General features: G+C 44.6%; 1 pseudogene; it reads left to right on the top strand.

Annotated features, from left to right (window-relative positions):
* The first annotated feature begins 7,176 nt into the window (after positions 1-7,176).
* LOC141126589 (legumain-like) lies at positions 7,177-9,152 on the top strand (annotated as a pseudogene).
* The last annotated feature ends 3,413 nt before the right edge of the window (positions 9,153-12,565 follow it).

Raw genomic sequence — 12,565 nt, 5'->3', positions numbered from 1 at the left:
ATTTGGGGGGGGTTTGAACTGTCCTGGCATTTTATGCACAACATTTAGAAGCTTATGTCACACATCACCCACTCTTCTAACCACTTGAAGACAAAGCCCTGACACTTTTTGTTTACATGAAAAAATTATTTTTTTTTGCAAGAAAATTACTTTGAACCCCCAAACATTATATATTTTTTTAAAGCAAATGCCCTACAGATTAAAATGGTGGGTATTTCATTTTTTTTTTTTCACACAGTATTTGCGCAGCGATTTTTCAAACGCATTTTTTGGGGAAAAAACACACTTTTTAAAATTTTAATGCACTAAAACACACTATATTGCCCAAATGTTTGATGAAATAAAAAAGATGATCTTAGGCCGAGTACATGGATACCAAACATGACATGCTTTAAAATTGCGCACAAACGTGCAGTGGCGACAAACTAAATACATTTTTAAAAGCCTTTAAAAGCCTTTACAGGTTACCACTTTAGATTTACAGAGGAGGTCTACTGCTAAAATTACTGCCCTCGATCTGACCTTCGCGGTGATACCTCACATGCATGGGGCAATTGCTGTTTAAATTTGACGCCAGACCGACGCTTGCGTTCGCCTTTGCGCGGGAGCAGGAGGGGACAGGGGTGCTTTTTTTTTTTTTTTTTTTTTTTTTTTCTTTATTAATTTTTTAATTTTTTTTCTTATTTTTAAACTGTTCCTTTCATTTTTATTTTTTTTTTTAATCATTTTTATTGTTATCTCAAGGAATGTAAATATCCCCTATGATAGCAATAGGTAGTGACAGGTACTCTTTTTTGAAAAAATTGGGGTCTATTAGACCCTAGATCTCTCCTCTGCCCTCAAAGCATCTGACCACACCAAGATCGGTGTGATAAAATGCTTTCCCAATGGCGCTGTTTACATCCGGCGAAATCTAAGTCATGAAATGCTCGTAGCTTCCGGTTTCTTAGGCCATAGAGATGATTGGAGCCATTCTGGTCTCTGATCAGCTCTATGGTCAGCTGGCCGAATCACCGGCTGCATTCTCAGGTTCCCTGTTGGGCCAGGAGAGCCAGAGAAAAACATGGAAGACGGTGGGGGGGGGGGGGATCCCTCCCACTGCTTGTAAAAGCAGTCTAGAGGCTAATTAGCCGCTAGGATTGCTTTTACATGAAAGCCGACCGCTGGCTGAAAAGAATGATACCAAGATGATACCTAAACCTGCAGGCATCATTCTGGTATAACCAAAGTCCAGCAACATACCAGTACGTTGCTGGTCCTTGTATTGTAAACTTTTTTTTCATGCAGCCTGTGGGCTGAACGAAAAAAAGATATTGATCAGTGGGTATGCCCACCATTAGAATACCTCCCTTCATCCGCCCACTTCTAATGATGGGCATACATGCACCATTTATATATGCCGAAGCATGGGGGCATCCTCCCGCAAAAGGCAGGAGCAAATTGCTCCTCCACCCACTGCTGCCCCCACGCTTCGGCATATATGCTGAAGTATGTAACTGTGGTGGTGAAATCACCTCCGACAGCGCTGGAGTCACGGCTTTATATATCGTGGGAGCAAACGCTGTTGCTGTCAAGATAAATAAATCCGCGCTGCAACTGAATGGCGTACCTGCTAAGCAAATGATGGTTAACAAAAAAACAAAGTAACATTACAGTATAACAGTAATACTTACCATACCTGCAAAGCAAATACAAAAAAAACCATAGTAAAAAATAAAACATTTAACGCAACCTGTGCCTACCTAAAATATATATATGCCGAAGCATGGGGGCATCCTCCCGCAAAAGGCAGGAACAAATTGCTCCTCCACCCACTGCTGCCCCCACGCTTCGGCATATATGCTGAAGTATGTAACTGTGGTGGTGAAATCACCTCCGACAGCGCTGGAGTCACGGCTTTATATATCGTGGGAGCAAACGCTGTTGCTGTCAAGATAAATAAATCCGCTCTGCAGCTGAATGGCGTACCTGAAAACAAAAAAGTGGTTAACAATAAAAAAACAAAGTATAAAAAACATTGCAGTATAGAATGCAGAACAATAGAGAGAGAATAGAGAGAGAGAACAATAAAACGACAACTATTTTTGTTTTTTTTTATTTTATATTTTTTTTGTATTTTTATTTTTTTATTTATTTTATTTTTTTTTTAACACTTTTTTTAGTAACTTTAACTTTTAACTGTAACTGTACCAGGTTTGGGTCTCTCAAAATGCGATGGCATCTTGGGAGACCCTGTGTTAGTGTGCCTAGTCTGTGCCGTGCTGAACCCTACGCTAATACTCCACTAGTGTATGGTAGCATTCAAAACATTAACCAATGCATAGACCAGGATTGTCAGGACAGGAGGGACAATAATACCGGGTGTCACGCCTAAATCCGCGCTTGCTGCAGACACGACATCTTTTTTGGGGGGCTCGTTGGGTAGGGGTACTCTGGAGGACATAAGGAAAATGCCTCCCATGCAGCCGGCTTACTGCATCTGGTTGGGGAAGGTGAGGTGGAGCACCGTCTGGATACAGAAGGGCTCTGACGATCTCTTCCTGGAATTTAAGGAAGGATCCAGTCCGTCCTGAAGCTCTGTATAGCACATGAGCATTCAGCAAAGCCAATTGAAATAAATAAACAGACACTTTTTTGTACCAGCGTCTGGCCTTACGGGCAATTAAGTACGGCGCCAACAACTGGTCGTTGAGGTCCACCCCTCCCATATTAAGGTTATATTCGTGGACACAGAGGGGTTTCTCCACAACACCAGTCGCTGTAGTAATTTGGGTCGTCGTGTCTGCATGAAGGGAGGTAAGAACGAAAACATTCTTATTGTCCCTCCACTTCATAGCGAGCAAATTATTATACTTCAAGCAGGCTCTCTCCCCCAGCCTAAGACGGGACTCTACAAGCCGCTGGGGAAAGCCCCGGCGATTAGGTCGCACGGTGCCACATGCTCCAATCTGATGATCAAACAAGTGACTAAAAAGTGGCACGCTCGTATAATAATTGTCCACGTACAAGTGGTACCCCTTTCCGAATAAGGGTGACACCAAGTCCCACACTATCTTGCCAGCGCTTCCTATGTAGTCAGGGCAGTTGATCGGCTCTACGTGACTATCTTTGCCCTCGTAAATCATAAATCTACATGTATAGCCTGTGGCCCTGTCACAGAGCTTATACATCTTGACCCCGTATCTGGCACGCTTGCTGGGAAGGTACTGTTTGAAGGACAAGCGGCCAGAAAACTTAATCAGGGACTCATCAACGCAGACAACTTGATGGGGGGTAAACAAGTCTGCAAAACGTTGGTTGAAGTGGTTTACGAGGGGCCGAATTTTGTAGAGCCGATCGTATTCAGGGTCTCCACGAGGACGACAGAGTTCATTGTCGTTGAAGTGCATGAACCGCAAAATCTGCTCGTATCGTGCCCTGGCCATGGAGGCAGAGAACACGGGCATATGGTGAATTGGGTCAGTGGACCAATATGACCGCAACTCACTCTTTTTGGTTATGCCCATGAGGAGGGAAAGGCCCAGAAAGATCTTAAATTCGGAGACCGTAATTGGTCTCCAATCTCTGGCAAGGGAGGACTGGGGAATAGTGGCGATGTGTTGACCAGCGTACAAATTGCTTTGGTCCACAATAGATCTATAGAGATCTTCGGTGAAAAACAGCGAATAAAAATCCAGTGGCGTAAAGTCAACTGTTTCCACCTGAATTCCGGGTTGGCCAGTGAAAGGGGGAAGTACGGGTGCTGCAGAAGTGGTGGGTTCCCAATTCGGATTGGCGAATGCAGCAGGAAGGGCACTATGGGCACGACGGGCCTGTGTTCGTCTTCTTGGTGGCAGCGGGACGCTACTTGTGCTTGCCACCTCGCCAGCTTGAACTGCACTTATGGGACTCGCCACGTCACCACGTGATACTGCAGTGCTGGATGTACGACCAGGGTGTACTAGGCCGCTGGTGCTTGCCAGTTCACCAGAAGGAGTAGCGGCACTAGTACCTCTCTGCTCCATACGAGAGCCCTGCGGTTCTTGCACTTCAAGGACAGAAGAAGTTCGGGGTCTGGTACGCCTGACCCTAGCAGGGACCACAACTCCGTCGTCAGAGCTATCTGTCATGGAGCCGCTGTCCTCTACAGGTTCGTATTCTGAGCCTGAACTTGACAGATGAGTGACTTCCTCTTCACTATCTGTCATACTCAGAATCCTGTAGGCCTCTTCACTAGTGTACCTTCGATTTGCCATTTTGGCCTCTAAATTTAGGGGTACACTAGTGAGACTCACAGGCAAAAAAGCTCCTGACTGTTAGCGACTGATTCAAAACGCTACCAAAAAACTGTTAGCGATCGCAGGGATCAGGCCTGACTCTGCGAACGCTGCAGTTATGTGTGCTTAGTGTTTTGTAAGTGACAGTTATCGATCGATACTGCACTTGGGTGGGCTGGGCTGGGCTGGGCCGAGGAGCAAAACGCAGGTGCTAGCAGGTATCTGGGCTGATCCCGCTAACACTGCGTTTCAGGGAACCCTAAACTGCTGGGGAGTATAGATCTGATCGGATCAGATATCGATCCGTTCAGATACTATAGCACTAAGGGAGGTGTATGCTGCGTGCGTGGGTTTTAGCGGTACTGGCGCTAACCTGACGCTGCCTGGGGCGACGCAGACCTTATCAGATCCTAAAAACTTAACTTATATCACCGCCGGGCAATTAGGGGGTTAAACCTTTATAAGGTAATAAACGGCGGGTGCCCTAAAACTATAATAAACTATAATAAACTGTAATAAACTACAAAAAACAAACTAGCTAACCAGCGTCACCCGTAACACTTATACGGTGATCGCTGGTGAAAGGGTTAACTAGGGGGCAATCAAGGGGTTAAAACCTTTAGCAGGTAGTATATGGGGGTCCCTGTCGCTATAAAACACTGACAGCGAACCTATATACTTACCTCCCTAACTAGCATCACCTGTGTCACTAATACAGCGATCAGAAAAACGATCGCTTAGCGACACTGGCGACGGGGGGTAATCAAGGGGTTAACTTTTATTAGGGGGGGGGTTAGGGGGGTACCCTGGACCTAAAGGGGGGTACCCTAGACCTAAAGGGGGCTAACCTAACTGCCCTAACACTTGTAACTGACACAAACTGACACCAATGCAAAAAAAAAAAAAACTGCTATTGGTGACAGAGTGACAGGGGGTACAGGGGGGTGATCGGGGGGTGACAGGGGGGTGAAATGTGTGCCTGCGTGTTCTACTGTAAGTGTAGTGTTGGTGCACTTACTTGGATGTCTTCTCTCCTCTGCGTCGGATCAAAAAGACCGACTCGAGGAGAGATTACATCACTTCCTTTCCCTCTGTTTACATTACAGAGGGAAAGGAAGCGTTTCCATTCGCTGGGAGCGATCGGGAGGGGGTGGCCAACAATGGATGGCCTCCCCCTCACCTCTCATCGCCCGCGAACGAGAGCCGACCGCCTATGGCACCGGGGGGGGTCCGATCGGACCCCCCACCCGCGGGAGGCAGATCACGTACAGGTACGCGATTCTGCCTGCCCGTGCCATTCTGCCGCCGTATATATGCGTTAGGCGGTCGGCAAGTGGTTAAAATCACTGCCCTTGAAAAAAAAAAAAAAAAACGGTCATTTAAAAAAAAAAAATTGCACTGATACAAGGCCCCTGGGGGCAGTACCCAGGTCCCCATACACTTTTTATGGCAATAATTTGCATATAAGACTTTAAAAAAGAACACTTGTTTTCATGTTCCTGTCCCATAGACTAACAGTGTTCACATGTTCGCCCACATTTTTTGCCTGTTCGTGGTGTTCTGGTGCGATCCAAACCGGGGGTGTTTGGCTTATCCCTACTTGTGAGTGTCAGTAACTAAAATTAACATTTAGTTCATTTATCAGTGAAGAAAGTAAATGTACCTGTACTAGTCCACAAAATATTTAAATATCCTCACAGTCTCACACGTTTCCTCTCTCTTTCGCTCATGCTTTCAGACATACTGAAATTTTCTGTAAGTTAAAAGAAATGTTGAAGCTTTCTCCCTAATGGCCCGTACACATGATACGAAAATGAAATGGAATTTTTTTTACGACAAGCAGTCTACCGATTTTCATATCATTAGTACGGTGCTTTCGACAGCCGATTCTGTTTTTTTGTCAGGCAAAAGCTGGAAGTACAGACTATAACATTTTTGGACGATTTTTGTTTAATTAGTACGGTTTTCTTATTTTAAAAAAATCGGAAGAGCAAGACTACGCATGCTCAGAAATTTAATATGCATTCAAAACTATTCAACACATTATGTCACTCCTGACGTATTCTATCGTATGAAAATTTTTGTATTGTGAGTAACCCTTCACTTTCGACATGACTAGCATGCCACAAAAAAATTGATGTTCGGTCATCCACAAATCTAAGCGTGTGTATGAGGCTTTAGAGAGTAAAGATTTTTAATTATAAATGTTTGTGTTTTCTAGATACATACAGCTGAACCTACAGAACTCCCAATGTTATCGAAAATATTCCAATGAAGTGCCATTTTTTTAAAGAAATTGATCACAACAATTTGTCACTTATGTTATGAAAAGAATGTCAAGCAATCCTAATGCTGCAGATAAAAAAAAAAAAAAATACTACATCTGGTATATTAAAACTAATAAGTGAATCTGAAATGGAGAAAATGCACATTGTTGACTTCTCTGAAAAAATGCCATCATGCACTTGTATGGACTGGAAAAAAAGGTCATGCCTTGCAAGCACATGTGCTTCATTTTTGCTTTTGTAAATGAATAGGATGGGAAAGCTTCATCCCACTTAGAGAGACAATCCCCTTTTTTGGATTAGATATTGATTGTTTTTTTACAGAAACTGTACCAACTGCAGGCACTGAATGGTGTATTCCATAGGCATCCATAGAATATGATGTAAACAAACTCCCATCACGAAGAACCAAAAGAACAAGACTGATACGAAAGTTGTTCACAAAAATGTATAAAAACTTGTGGATACTGTGTATTTAATAAAAGACGAAAAGTGTCTATCAGAGGTGGAAGTCACAATTGATGTTCTTTTAGAAAAGTGTTTGGAGGAAATCTCACCATTGTGGGAGGGGCAGAGGCAGAAAACCCGGATTGCAGACCACTGGAGGGGAGCAGGATCCTGTTACTTCATCCAAGATGCTTCCAGTGACACTAATCCTTAGCCTCACTGTACTAGCCACATCCATGCCTATCAATGACCTAAATAATAGGGGGGAAGCACTGGGTGATCCTGGTGGCTGGCTCTAATGGTTGGTAAAACTACAGACATCAGGCCAATGTGTGCAAAGCTTATCAAATCGTCAAGAAGAACGGCATCCCTGATGAGCAGATCGGGGAGTTGATGTAGTACGATATTGCAGATAATGAAGAGAATCCAACAAAAGGAATCATTCTAAACTGGCCCAACGGGACAGATATGTATAAAGCAGTGCTGAAGGACTACACAAAAAAGGAGTTTGCATCTCCTGACAACTTCCTAGCAGTTCTGAGAGGTGAGACAGAGGAGATGAAGGAAAAAGGATCTGGGAAGGTGATTTAGAGGGGACCTTACAACCATATCTTCATCTTATTTCCTTATCACAGAGCTCCGGGTCTGCTGGCCATTCCCTGTGATGACCTCAACGTTTAGTAACTTTACAAAAATCTGCCTCATTTCTGTGCCCAGTACCAAGCCAAAACATGACATCTCCTCAACCCCATAACCCACTCAAATGCATTCACATTAAATTTCATAATAGAGCAATAAATGTGTGCTCCAGCTATAATAGTAAAACCTTTTTTTATGGCCTTGTAGGAGGGTAAGGAGAAAATGCACACTACTGAGAGGAAATCTCACCATTGTGGGAGGGCAGAGACATAACACCCAGATGGCTGGAGGGGAGCAGGGCCCTGCTACTTCATCTAAGATGCTTCTAGTGAGACTAATTTTCAGCCTCGATGTCCTGGCCACATCCATGCTCATCAATGACCTAGACAATAGGGGGGGAAGAAATGGCTGGTAAAACTACAGACACCAGGCTGACATGTGCCAAGCTTATCAAATTGTCAAGAAGAACAGTATGCCTGATGAGCGGATCGGGGTGATGAAGTACGACGATATTGCAGATAATGAAGAAAATCCAACAAAAGGAATCATTCTAAACTGGAGTGCTGAAGAACTACACAAAAAGGAGTTTGTCACTCCTGACAACTTCCTGGCGGTTCTGAGAGATGACACAGGGGAGATGAAGGGAAAAGGATTCCGGATGGTGATTAACAGTAGACCTAACAACCATATCTATCTACTTCACTGATCTTGGAGCTCTAGGTCTGCTGGTCTTTCCCAGTAATGACCTCCATGTCAAAGAACGGAACAAGACCCTTCAGTACATGTATGACAACAGGAAGTACAAAGAGATGGTTCTAGACATCGAGGCCTGTGAATCAGGCTACATGATGAATCACATGCCAAACAATACTGTAGTTTATGCCATCACAGCCGCCAACCCTCACGAGACCTCTTCCACCTATTATAGTGAGACACATACCCCGGCAATTTTTACAGCGTCAGCTGGAAGGAGGACTCCGACAAGGAGACACTACATAGTTTTTACTGGTCAAGCAATACATCAATAGCAGCAGGTGATGCAGTATTGGAACCAGACTATTTCCAAGATGAAGGTGAGCCAGTTCCAGGGTAGCACTAAAACAGTGGCCCCATCGCATGACCCTGGAACCAGTACACAATATGGACCTGATCCCCAGCCCAGAGGTGCCCATGGCCATCCTAAAGAGGAAGTTCCTGGCTACCAACAATGCTATTGAGGCCTGGGAAGTACAGACCAGGATAAAGACCCTACAGGAGGCCACAGCCTTGATCAAGGAATCAGTGAAGAATGTTTCTGTGGTGACAGAGTCTGATGAGTTAGCAGGAGAGCTTCTCACCGATCAGACTGAAATAATGATCAATTGTGTTACTCCGTAGCAGCCGAGCACCCCAATAACCAGTGCTTCAACTGGCACAACCCTCTGTATAAATACTCCATGAGACAGTTGAACACTCTGGTGAATCCAGATACTCACTACAGAGCATCACCCATGCTATGATTAATGTCTGCCAAAATCTTCACTGACAGCTGGGGACACCAAGTCTTCCAGTAGAGGGGGAATGAGTGATGATTAACCCTCTCTGAGATTTTCCCCCTCTGAAGCTGCTGCCTGAAACCCAATCTCTACTTTAAGACCGTTTTACTTGCCTTAAGCCCTGGTTCCAACTGACAGTGGGAATGAAATTGTGCGAGTTCAGCTGAACTCGCACAAATTCCCGCATGTGTCAGTCCCAACTTTGGGGCGATTTCAGAGACATCTGTGCAGGTTCCTGATTTTGGGGTGGAAATCACACCCCAAAATAGCCAAACTGTACGGTGTCGCACCAATTCGGACGGTGCCATTTCCGGCAATTGCCGCTGATTTGGCATGCAATTTGAAATGTCAAATTGCTTCAATGTGAACCAAGGCTCCTCGTTCACAAACATTCAGCACAAGCCCCAGCCTTCACTTACACAGCCAAGTCCATCTACGTTGGCTCGAATTCCCAACCACAAAACTACCCGTCTGTGTAAATGGATATTTTAGGCCGACAAGCATTGTTACCTTCAGATCACATTAATGAGGATTGTCATTAATAACTTGACAGTGAAATTTTGACTAAGTTAAAGTTACTAATTTACATCAACCAGTAACATTGTGTTATTCCAACTATACGTTAGTACAATCTCTTAGAAATGGCTTACCAAATATAGCAAAGAGGGACACAACTCCACAACACTCCTCTGCACACCCACAATGGCGCACAGTGCAATGTGGTCTATATATAGGGTATTTGGGCACGCACGCTCGTTTGCAATCCCAAATTTATGTGCTCCAGCGAGCCCCTCTGATCACAAAATGACAGAGGTGGAGGATCAGCTTATGTTGATGGTGGCAGTATTTGTTGCTGCCTTTTGCGAGGCAGAACAGCAGGTGGCAGCAGAGCAGGATGCACCTGTGGTTTGCCTTTATCAGCCATGGCTTTTTACCCCACTGGCATATTTGGAAAACACGCAGGACTGATATCCGTAGCAGGTTTTGCTTAGGGTTAGACACAATTCTATCAGCTCATACAGTATAAAATTTCAACTTCCACAGGCAGCAGTCATGCTGTGCCAGGCATGGTCAGGTTTCTTGCGACTTTGTATATCTTGGGTCGGGGCAGCTTCCAAGCCACCTATGGAAGTATTATGGGTGTCAGCCAACCCACGGTGTCCAGGGTGTTTAAGCAGATCATAGATGCTATTCTTGACCTTGTACTACAATTTATCCACTGTCCACAAAATGAAGGGCAGTACAATGAAGTGAAGGTGGCTTTCTACCGCTGTGTGCAAATGCCACAAATCCTGGTGGCCATTGATTGTATATGCGTGGCAATCAGGCCCCCCAGGAAAAAGTGAAGCTGGCTATAAGAACCGCAAGAAGTACCACTCCCTCAACCTCCAAGTTGTGTGTGACGTTAAACAGCAGATCATGAGTGTTCAGGTGGCTTTCCCAGGGTTGTGGCATGATGCCTACATCCTAAAGCCGACTGGCCTCTTCCGGATGTTTAAGGGTGGCCAAATGCCACCCGGGTGGCTTATTAGTAGAGTATTTTTTTTTGGCAGAACATAAACTGAAAAGTTACATACATGGATAACTTTGTGGCTCTACAGGGAGAACCGGATTTAGAATCAATGTATGTCCACCTTGGTTGGACACAAGCCTAGATCTTAATCCATTTGTGTGCACCCAGCCTGTCAGCTCATCCCAGGAAAAATAGAGAGGTTGTCTATAGCCAGCAAGATTCATTGTGTCAAAATAACTCAACACAGCCATTAATGTCTAAACCGCTGGCAAAAGTGAGTACACCCCTAAGTGAAAAATTCCAAATTGGGTCCAATTAACCATTTTCGCTCCCCGGTGTCATGTGACTTGTTAGTTTTACAAGGTCCCAGGTGAGAATGGGGAACAGGTGTGTTAAATTTGGTGTTATCGCTCTCAGTCTCTCATACTGGTCACTGGAAGTTCAACATGGTGCCTCATGGCAAATAACTCTCTGAGGATCTGAAAAAAAAAAATTGTTTCTCTACATAAAGATGGCCTAGGCTATAAGAAGATTGCCAAGACCCTGAAACTGAGTTGCAGCATGGTGGCCAAGACCATACAGCGGTTTAACAGGACAGGTTCCACTCAGAACAGGCCTCACCCTGGTCCAAAGAAGTTGAGTGGACGTGCTCAGCGTCATATCCAGAGGTTGTCTTTGGGAAATAGACATGAGTGCTGCCAGCATTGCTGCAGAGGTTGAATGGGTGGGGGGTCAGCCTGTCAGTGCTCAGACCATATACCACACACTGTATCAAGTTGGTCTGCATGGCTGTCTTACTAGGAGGAAGCCTCTTCTAAAAATGATGCACAAGACAGCCTGCAAACAGTTTGCTGAAGACAAGCAGACCAAGGACATTTATTACTGGAACCATGTCCTGTGGTCTGATGAGACCAAGATAAACCTATTTGGTTCAGATGTCAAGCGTGTGTGGTGGCAACCAGGTGAGGAGTACAAAGACAAGTGTGTCTTGCCTACAGTCAAGCATGGTGGTGGGAGTGTCATGGTCTGGGGCTGCATGAGTGTTGCCGGCACTGGGGAGCTACAGATCATTGAGGGAACCATGAACGCCAACATGTATCGTGACATACTGAAGCAGAGCATGATCCCCTCCCTTCGGAAACTGGGCCACAGGGCAGTATTCCAACATGTTAACTACCCCAAACACACCTCCAAGACGACCACTGCCTTGCTAAAGAAGCTAAAAGGTAAAAGGTGATGGACTGGCCAAGCATGTCTGCTGACCTAAACCTTATTGAGCATCCTCAAACAGAAGGTGGAGGAGCGCAAGGTCTCTAACATCACCAGCTCCATGACTTTATGCCCAAGATGGTTAAGGCAGTGCTGGAAAACAATGGAGGCCAGACAAAATATAGACACTTTGGGCACAATTTGGACATTTTCACTTAGGGGTGTACTCACTTTTGTTGCCAGCGGTTTAGACATTAATGGCTGTGTGTTGAGTTATTTTGAGGGGACAGCAAATGTACACCGCTACAATGTAAAGTAGTGAGTGTACAGCTTGTATAACAAAGTGTCATTTCTTCAGTGTTGTCATATGAAAAGATAGAATAAAATATTTACAAAAAAAAGTGAGGGGTGTACTCACTTTTGTGAGATACTGTGTATATGTATTATATATATATTCTGTTTTCATTGTTAGGTGTACTGTGATCAAGGCTATTCGCCAAAACACGTAAGCCACTGTTTTTACTCGCTGATATGCAATAAGGAAACAAGTATGTATACAAAGCAAACTCCCCCATTTCTACATTTTTATTTTTTTGAGCAGTCACAATCTGAGGTCTCATCACCATAAAACCTGGACCGCAGACCACCGGAGGGGAGAAGGGTCCTGTTACTTAATCCAAG

This window comes from Aquarana catesbeiana, linkage group LG01 (assembly GCF_042186555.1).
Source record: "Aquarana catesbeiana isolate 2022-GZ linkage group LG01, ASM4218655v1, whole genome shotgun sequence".
In the NCBI taxonomy this organism is placed as follows: Eukaryota; Metazoa; Chordata; class Amphibia; order Anura; family Ranidae; genus Aquarana; species Aquarana catesbeiana.
Note: the sequence above shows the minus strand (reverse complement) of the source record. Positions and strands in the feature narration are given on the sequence as shown.